We start from the raw sequence: 9,474 nt of genomic DNA on the forward strand, positions 1-9,474 counted from the left end.
TTTGTCCAAAACCCCACCTGCAGTTTTCAAAATATCCCAAACATCCCAATTTCGAGACCTGAGCCATATTTTGGAGCCAAATTCTGGCTCTATGCACGTATTCGCGGTTTGAAATTACGACATTTTATACCCAATATATGCCAAGTCCTGAAAGCGGCAGTGAGTCACATTTCGCACAAACTCCCCTGCAGTTTTTGAAATATCCCAAATATCCCATTTTTGAGGCCTGAGCCATATTTTGGAGCCAAATTCTGGCCTTTGCACGTATTCGAATTTTGAAATTACGACTTTTTATACCCAACATATGCCAAGTACTGAAAGTGACATTTGGTCACATTTGTCCCAAACCTCCCTGCAGTTTTTAAAATATCCCAAGCATCCCAATTTCGAGGCATGAGCCTGATTTTGGAGCCAAATTCTGGCTCTCTGCACGTATTCATAGTTTGAAATTACGAATTTATATACCCAACATATGCCAAGTACTGAAAGCGGCGTTTCGTCACATTTGTCCCAAACCTCCCTGCAGTTTTCAAAATATCCCAAACATCCCAATTTCGAGGCATGAGCCATATTTTGGAGCCAAATTCTGGCTCTCTGCACGTATTCGCAGTTTGATATTACGATTTTTATACCCAACATATGCCAAGTACTGAAAGCGGCAGTAAATCACATTTTGCACAAACTCCCCTGCAGTTTCCGAAATATCCCAAACATCCCAATTTCGAGGCCTGAGCCATATTTTGGAGCCAAACTCTGGCTCTCTGCACGTATTTGAAGTTTGAAATTACGACTTTTTTATACTCAATATATGCCAAGTACTGAAAGCGGAGTTGGTCACAATTGTCCCAAACCCCCCCTGCAGTTTTCAAAATATCCCAAATATTCCCATTTCGAGGCCTGAGCCATATTTTGGAGCCAAATTCTGGCTCTCTGCAAGTATTCGTAGTTTGAAATTACGACTTTTTTATACCCAACATATGCCAAGTACTGAAAGTGACATTTAGTCACATTTTTTTTTTTTTTTTTTTTTTTTTTTTTTTTTTTTTTTTTTTTTTTTTTTTTTTTTTTTTTTTTTTTTTTTTTGAGATATATACAAGAGTTGTTACATTCTTGTACAGCCACTAGTACTCGTAGCGTTTCGGGCAAGTCCTTAATCCTATGGTCCCTGGAATACGATCCCCTGCCGCGAAGAATCGTTTTTTCATCCAAGTACACATTTTACTGTTGCGTTAAACAGAGGCTACAGTTAAGGAATTGCGCCCAGTAAATCCTCCCCGGCCAGGATTTGCCATTTGTCCCAAACCTCCCTGCAGTTTTCAAAATATCCCAAACATCCCAATTTCAAGGCATGAGCCATATTTTGGAGCCAAATTCTGGCTCTCTGCTCGTATTCGTAGTTTGAAATTACGAATTTATATACCCAACATATGCTAAGTACTGAAAGTGGCGTTTCGTCACATTTGTCCCAAACCTATCTGCAGTTTTCAAAATATCCCAAACATCCCAATTTCGAGGCATGAGCCATATTTTGGAGCCAAATTCTGGCTCTCTGCACGTATGCGTAGTTTGAAATTACGAATTTATATACCCAACATATGCCAAGTACTGAAAGCGGCGTTTCGTCACATTTGTCCCAAACCTCCCTGCAGGTCTCAAAATATCCCAAACATCCCAATTTCGAGGCCTGAGCCATATTTTGGAGCCAAATTGTGGCTCTATGCACGTATTCGCGGTTTGAAATTACGATATATTATACCCAACATATGCCAAGTACTGAAATCGGCGTTTGGTTACCTTTGTCGCAAACCTCCCAGCAGTTTTCAAAATATCCCAAACATCACAATATCGAGGCCTGAGCCATATTTTGCAGCCAAATTCTGGCTCTCTGCACGTATTCGCAGTTTGAAATTACGACTTTTTTATACCCAACATATGCCAAGTACTGAACGCGGCGTTTGGTCACATTTGTCCAAAACCCCCCCTGCAGTTTTCAAAATATCCCAAACATCCCAATTTCGAGGCCTGAGACATATTTTGGAGCCAAATTCTGGCTCTCTGCACGTATTCGTAGTTTGAAATTACGAATTTATATACCCAACATATGCCAAGTACTGAAAGCAGTGTTAGGTTACATTTGTCCCTAACCTCCCTGCAGTTTTCAAAATATCCCAAACATCACAATATCGAGGCCTGAGCCATATTTTGGAGCCAAATTCTGGCTCTATGCACGTATTCGTGGTTTGAAATTACGATATTTTATACCCAACATATGCCAAGTCCTGAAAGCGGCAGTGAGTCACATTTCGCACAAACTCCCCTGCAGTTTTCGAAATATCCCAAATATCTCAATTTTGAGGCCTTAGCCATATTTTGGAGCCAAATTCTGGCTCTCTTTGCGTATTCGAAGTTTGAAATTACTACTTTTTATACCCAACATGTGCCAAGTCCTGAAAGCGGCAGTGAGTCACATTTCGCACAAACTCCCCTGCAGTTTTCGATATATCCCAAATATCCCAATTTTGAGGCCTGAGCAATATTTTGGAGCCAAATTCTGGCTCTCTGCACGTATTCGAAGTTTGAAATTACGAATTTTTATACCCAACATATGCCAAGTACTGAAAGCGGCAGTGAGACACATTTTGCACAAACTCCCCTGCAGTTTTCGAAATATCCCAAACATCCTAATTTCGAGGCCTGAGCCATATTTTGGAGCCAAATTCTGGCTCTCTGCACATATTCGAAGTTTAACATTACGACTTTTTATACCCAACATATGCTAATTACTGACAGTGGCATTTGGTCACATTTGTCCCAAACCTCACTGCAGTTTTCAAAATATCCCAAACATCCCAATTTCGAGGCATGAGCCATATTTTGGAGCAAAATTCTGGCTCTATGCACGTATTCGTAGTTTGAAATTACGAATTTATATACCCAACATATGAAAAGTACTGAGAGCGGCGTTTCGTCACATTTGTCCCAAACCTCCCTGCAGTTTTCAAAATATCCCAAACATCCCAATTTCGAGGCATGAGCCATATTTTGGAGCCAAATTATGGCTCTCTGCACGTATTCGTAGTTTGAAATTACGAATTTATATACCCAACATATGCCAAGTACTGAATGCGGCGTTTCCTCACATTTGTCCCAAACCTCCCTGCAGTTTTTAAAATATCCCAAACATCCCAATGTCGAGGCCTGAGCTATATTTTGGAGCCAAATTCTGGCTCTCTGCACGTATTCGCAGTTTGAAATTGCGACTTTTTTATACCCAACATATGCCAAGTACTGAATGCGGCGTTTGGTAACATTTGTCCAAAACCCCACCTGCAGTTTTCAAAATATCCCAAACATCCCAATTTCGAGACCTGAGCCATATTTTGGAGCCAAATTCTGGCTCTATGCACGTATTCGCGGTTTGAAATTACGACATTTTATACCCAATATATGCCAAGTCCTGAAAGCGGCAGTGAGTCACATTTCGCACAAACTCCCCTGCAGTTTTTGAAATATCCCAAATATCCCATTTTTGAGGCCTGAGCCATATTTTGGAGCCAAATTCTGGCCTTTGCACGTATTCGAAGTTTGAAATTACGACTTTTTATACCCAACATATGCCAAGTACTGAAAGTGACATTTGGTCACATTTGTCCCAAACCTCCCTGCAGTTTTTAAAATATCCCAAGCATCCCAATTTCGAGGCATGAGCCTGATTTTGGAGCCAAATTCTGGCTCTCTGCACGTATTCATAGTTTGAAATTACGAATTTATATACCCAACATATGCCAAGTACTGAAAGCGGCGTTTCGTCACATTTGTCCCAAACCTCCCTGCAGTTTTCAAAATATCCCAAACATCCCAATTTCGAGGCATGAGCCATATTTTGGAGCCAAATTCTGGCTCTCTGCACGTATTCGCAGTTTGATATTACGATTTTTATACCCAACATATGCCAAGTACTGAAAGCGGCAGTAAATCACATTTTGCACAAACTCCCCTGCAGTTTCCGAAATATCCCAAACATCCCAATTTCGAGGCCTGAGCCATATTTTGGAGCCAAACTCTGGCTCTCTGCACGTATTTGAAGTTTGAAATTACGACTTTTTTATACTCAATATATGCCAAGTACTGAAAGCGGAGTTGGTCACAATTGTCCCAAACCCCCCCTGCAGTTTTCAAAATATCCCAAATATTCCCATTTCGAGGCCTGAGCCATATTTTGGAGCCAAATTCTGGCTCTCTGCAAGTATTCGTAGTTTGAAATTACGACTTTTTTATACCCAACATATGCCAAGTACTGAAAGTGACATTTAGTCACATTTTTTTTTTTTTTTTTTTTTTTTTTTTTTTTTTTTTTTTTTTTTTTTTTTTTTTTTTTTTTTTTTTTTTTTTTTTTTTTTTTTGAGATATATACAAGAGTTGTTACATTCTTGTACAGCCACTAGTACTCGTAGCGTTTCGGGCAAGTCCTTAATCCTATGGTCCCTGGAATACGATCCCCTGCCGCGAAGAATCGTTTTTTCATCCAAGTACACATTTTACTGTTGCGTTAAACAGAGGCTACAGTTAAGGAATTGCGCCCAGTAAATCCTCCCCGGCCAGGATTTGCCATTTGTCCCAAACCTCCCTGCAGTTTTCAAAATATCCCAAACATCCCAATTTCAAGGCATGAGCCATATTTTGGAGCCAAATTCTGGCTCTCTGCTCGTATTCGTAGTTTGAAATTACGAATTTATATACCCAACATATGCTAAGTACTGAAAGTGGCGTTTCGTCACATTTGTCCCAAACCTATCTGCAGTTTTCAAAATATCCCAAACATCCCAATTTCGAGGCATGAGCCATATTTTGGAGCCAAATTCTGGCTCTCTGCACGTATGCGTAGTTTGAAATTACGAATTTATATACCCAACATATGCCAAGTACTGAAAGCGGCGTTTCGTCACATTTGTCCCAAACCTCCCTGCAGGTCTCAAAATATCCCAAACATCCCAATTTCGAGGCCTGAGCCATATTTTGGAGCCAAATTGTGGCTCTATGCACGTATTCGCGGTTTGAAATTACGATATATTATACCCAACATATGCCAAGTACTGAAATCGGCGTTTGGTTACCTTTGTCGCAAACCTCCCAGCAGTTTTCAAAATATCCCAAACATCACAATATCGAGGCCTGAGCCATATTTTGCAGCCAAATTCTGGCTCTCTGCACGTATTCGCAGTTTGAAATTACGACTTTTTTATACCCAACATATGCCAAGTACTGAACGCGGCGTTTGGTCACATTTGTCCAAAACCCCCCCTGCAGTTTTCAAAATATCCCAAACATCCCAATTTCGAGGCCTGAGACATATTTTGGAGCCAAATTCTGGCTCTCTGCACGTATTCGTAGTTTGAAATTACGAATTTATATACCCAACATATGCCAAGTACTGAAAGCAGTGTTAGGTTACATTTGTCCCTAACCTCCCTGCAGTTTTCAAAATATCCCAAACATCACAATATCGAGGCCTGAGCCATATTTTGGAGCCAAATTCTGGCTCTATGCACGTATTCGTGGTTTGAAATTACGATATTTTATTCCCAACATATGCCAAGTCCTGAAAGCGGCAGTGAGTCACATTTCGCACAAACTCCCCTGCAGTTTTCGAAATATCCCAAATATCTCAATTTTGAGGCCTGGGCCATATTTTGGAACCAAATTCTGGCTCTCTGCACGTATTCGAAGTTTGAAATTACTACTTTTTATACCCAACATGTGCCAAGTCCTGAAAGCGGCAGTGAGACACATTTCGCACAAACTCCCCTGCAGTTTTCGATATATCCCAAATATCCCAATTTTGAGGCCTGAGCCATATTTTGGAGCCAAATTCTGGCTCTCTGCACGTATTCGAAGTTTGAAATTACGACTTTTTATACCCAACATATGCCAAGTACTGAAAGCGGCAGTGAGACACATTTTGCACAAACTCCCTTGCAGTTTTCGAAATATCCCAAACATCCTAATTTCGAGGCCTGAGCCATATTTTGGAGCCAAATTCTGGCTCTCTGCACGTATTCGTAGTTTGAAATTACGAATTTATATACCCAACATATGCTAAGTACTGAAAGTGGCGTTTCGTCACATTTGTCCCAAACCTATCTGCAGTTTTCAAAATATCCCAAACATCCCAATTTCGAGGCATGAGCCATATTTTGGAGCCAAATTCTGGCTCTCTGCACGTATGCGTAGTTTGAAATTACGAATTTATATACCCAACATATGCCAAGTACTGAAAGCGGCGTTTCGTCACATTTGTCCCAAACCTCCCTGCAGGTCTCAAAATATCCCAAACATCCCAATTTCGAGGCCTGAGCCATATTTTGGAGCCAAATTGTGGCTCTATGCACGTATTCGCGGTTTGAAATTACGATATATTATACCCAACATATGCCAAGTACTGAAATCGGCGTTTGGTTACCTTTGTCGCAAACCTCCCAGCAGTTTTCAAAATATCCCAAACATCACAATATCGAGGCCTGAGCCATATTTTGCAGCCAAATTCTGGCTCTCTGCACGTATTCGCAGTTTGAAATTACGACTTTTTTATACCCAACATATGCCAAGTACTGAACGCGGCGTTTGGTCACATTTGTCCAAAACCCCCCCTGCAGTTTTCAAAATATCCCAAACATCCCAATTTCGAGGCCTGAGACATATTTTGGAGCCAAATTCTGGCTCTCTGCACGTATTCGTAGTTTGAAATTACGAATTTATATACCCAACATATGCCAAGTACTGAAAGCAGTGTTAGGTTACATTTGTCCCTAACCTCCCTGCAGTTTTCAAAATATCCCAAACATCACAATATCGAGGCCTGAGCCATATTTTGGAGCCAAATTCTGGCTCTATGCACGTATTCGTGGTTTGAAATTACGATATTTTATACCCAACATATGCCAAGTCCTGAAAGCGGCAGTGAGTCACATTTCGCACAAACTCCCCTGCAGTTTTCGAAATATCCCAAATATCTCAATTTTGAGGCCTTAGCCATATTTTGGAGCCAAATTCTGGCTCTCTTTGCGTATTCGAAGTTTGAAATTACTACTTTTTATACCCAACATGTGCCAAGTCCTGAAAGCGGCAGTGAGTCACATTTCGCACAAACTCCCCTGCAGTTTTCGATATATCCCAAATATCCCAATTTTGAGGCCTGAGCAATATTTTGGAGCCAAATTCTGGCTCTCTGCACGTATTCGAAGTTTGAAATTACGAATTTTTATACCCAACATATGCCAAGTACTGAAAGCGGCAGTGAGACACATTTTGCACAAACTCCCCTGCAGTTTTCGAAATATCCCAAACATCCTAATTTCGAGGCCTGAGCCATATTTTGGAGCCAAATTCTGGCTCTCTGCACATATTCGAAGTTTAACATTACGACTTTTTATACCCAACATATGCTAATTACTGACAGTGGCATTTGGTCACATTTGTCCCAAACCTCACTGCAGTTTTCAAAATATCCCAAACATCCCAATTTCGAGGCATGAGCCATATTTTGGAGCAAAATTCTGGCTCTATGCACGTATTCGTAGTTTGAAATTACGAATTTATATACCCAACATATGAAAAGTACTGAGAGCGGCGTTTCGTCACATTTGTCCCAAACCTCCCTGCAGTTTTCAAAATATCCCAAACATCCCAATTTCGAGGCATGAGCCATATTTTGGAGCCAAATTATGGCTCTCTGCACGTATTCGTAGTTTGAAATTACGAATTTATATACCCAACATATGCCAAGTACTGAATGCGGCGTTTCCTCACATTTGTCCCAAACCTCCCTGCAGTTTTTAAAATATCCCAAACATCCCAATGTCGAGGCCTGAGCTATATTTTGGAGCCAAATTCTGGCTCTCTGCACGTATTCGCAGTTTGAAATTGCGACTTTTTTATACCCAACATATGCCAAGTACTGAATGCGGCGTTTGGTAACATTTGTCCAAAACCCCACCTGCAGTTTTCAAAATATCCCAAACATCCCAATTTCGAGACCTGAGCCATATTTTGGAGCCAAATTCTGGCTCTATGCACGTATTCGCGGTTTGAAATTACGACATTTTATACCCAATATATGCCAAGTCCTGAAAGCGGCAGTGAGTCACATTTCGCACAAACTCCCCTGCAGTTTTTGAAATATCCCAAATATCCCATTTTTGAGGCCTGAGCCATATTTTGGAGCCAAATTCTGGCCTTTGCACGTATTCGAAGTTTGAAATTACGACTTTTTATACCCAACATATGCCAAGTACTGAAAGTGACATTTGGTCACATTTGTCCCAAACCTCCCTGCAGTTTTTAAAATATCCCAAGCATCCCAATTTCGAGGCATGAGCCTGATTTTGGAGCCAAATTCTGGCTCTCTGCACGTATTCATAGTTTGAAATTACGAATTTATATACCCAACATATGCCAAGTACTGAAAGCGGCGTTTCGTCACATTTGTCCCAAACCTCCCTGCAGTTTTCAAAATATCCCAAACATCCCAATTTCGAGGCATGAGCCATATTTTGGAGCCAAATTCTGGCTCTCTGCACGTATTCGCAGTTTGATATTACGATTTTTATACCCAACATATGCCAAGTACTGAAAGCGGCAGTAAATCACATTTTGCACAAACTCCCCTGCAGTTTCCGAAATATCCCAAACATCCCAATTTCGAGGCCTGAGCCATATTTTGGAGCCAAACTCTGGCTCTCTGCACGTATTTGAAGTTTGAAATTACGACTTTTTTATACTCAATATATGCCAAGTACTGAAAGCGGAGTTGGTCACAATTGTCCCAAACCCCCCCTGCAGTTTTCAAAATATCCCAAATATTCCCATTTCGAGGCCTGAGCCATATTTTGGAGCCAAATTCTGGCTCTCTGCAAGTATTCGTAGTTTGAAATTACGACTTTTTTATACCCAACATATGCCAAGTACTGAAAGTGACATTTAGTCACATTTTTTTTTTTTTTTTTTTTTTTTTTTTTTTTTTTTTTTTTTTTTTTTTTTTTTTTTTTTTTTTTTTTTTTTTTGAGATATATACAAGAGTTGTTACATTCTTGTACAGCCACTAGTACTCGTAGCGTTTCGGGCAAGTCCTTAATCCTATGGTCCCTGGAATACGATCCCCTGCCGCGAAGAATCGTTTTTTCATCCAAGTACACATTTTACTGTTGCGTTAAACAGAGGCTACAGTTAAGGAATTGCGCCCAGTAAATCCTCCCCGGCCAGGATTTGCCATTTGTCCCAAACCTCCCTGCAGTTTTCAAAATATCCCAAACATCCCAATTTCAAGGCATGAGCCATATTTTGGAGCCAAATTCTGGCTCTCTGCTCGTATTCGTAGTTTGAAATTACGAATTTATATACCCAACATATGCTAAGTACTGAAAGTGGCGTTTCGTCACATTTGTCCCAAACCTATCTGCAGTTTTCAAAATATCCCAA

This window comes from Procambarus clarkii, unplaced genomic scaffold (assembly GCF_040958095.1).
Source record: "Procambarus clarkii isolate CNS0578487 unplaced genomic scaffold, FALCON_Pclarkii_2.0 HiC_scaffold_96, whole genome shotgun sequence".
Classification (NCBI taxonomy): Eukaryota; Metazoa; Arthropoda; class Malacostraca; order Decapoda; family Cambaridae; genus Procambarus; species Procambarus clarkii.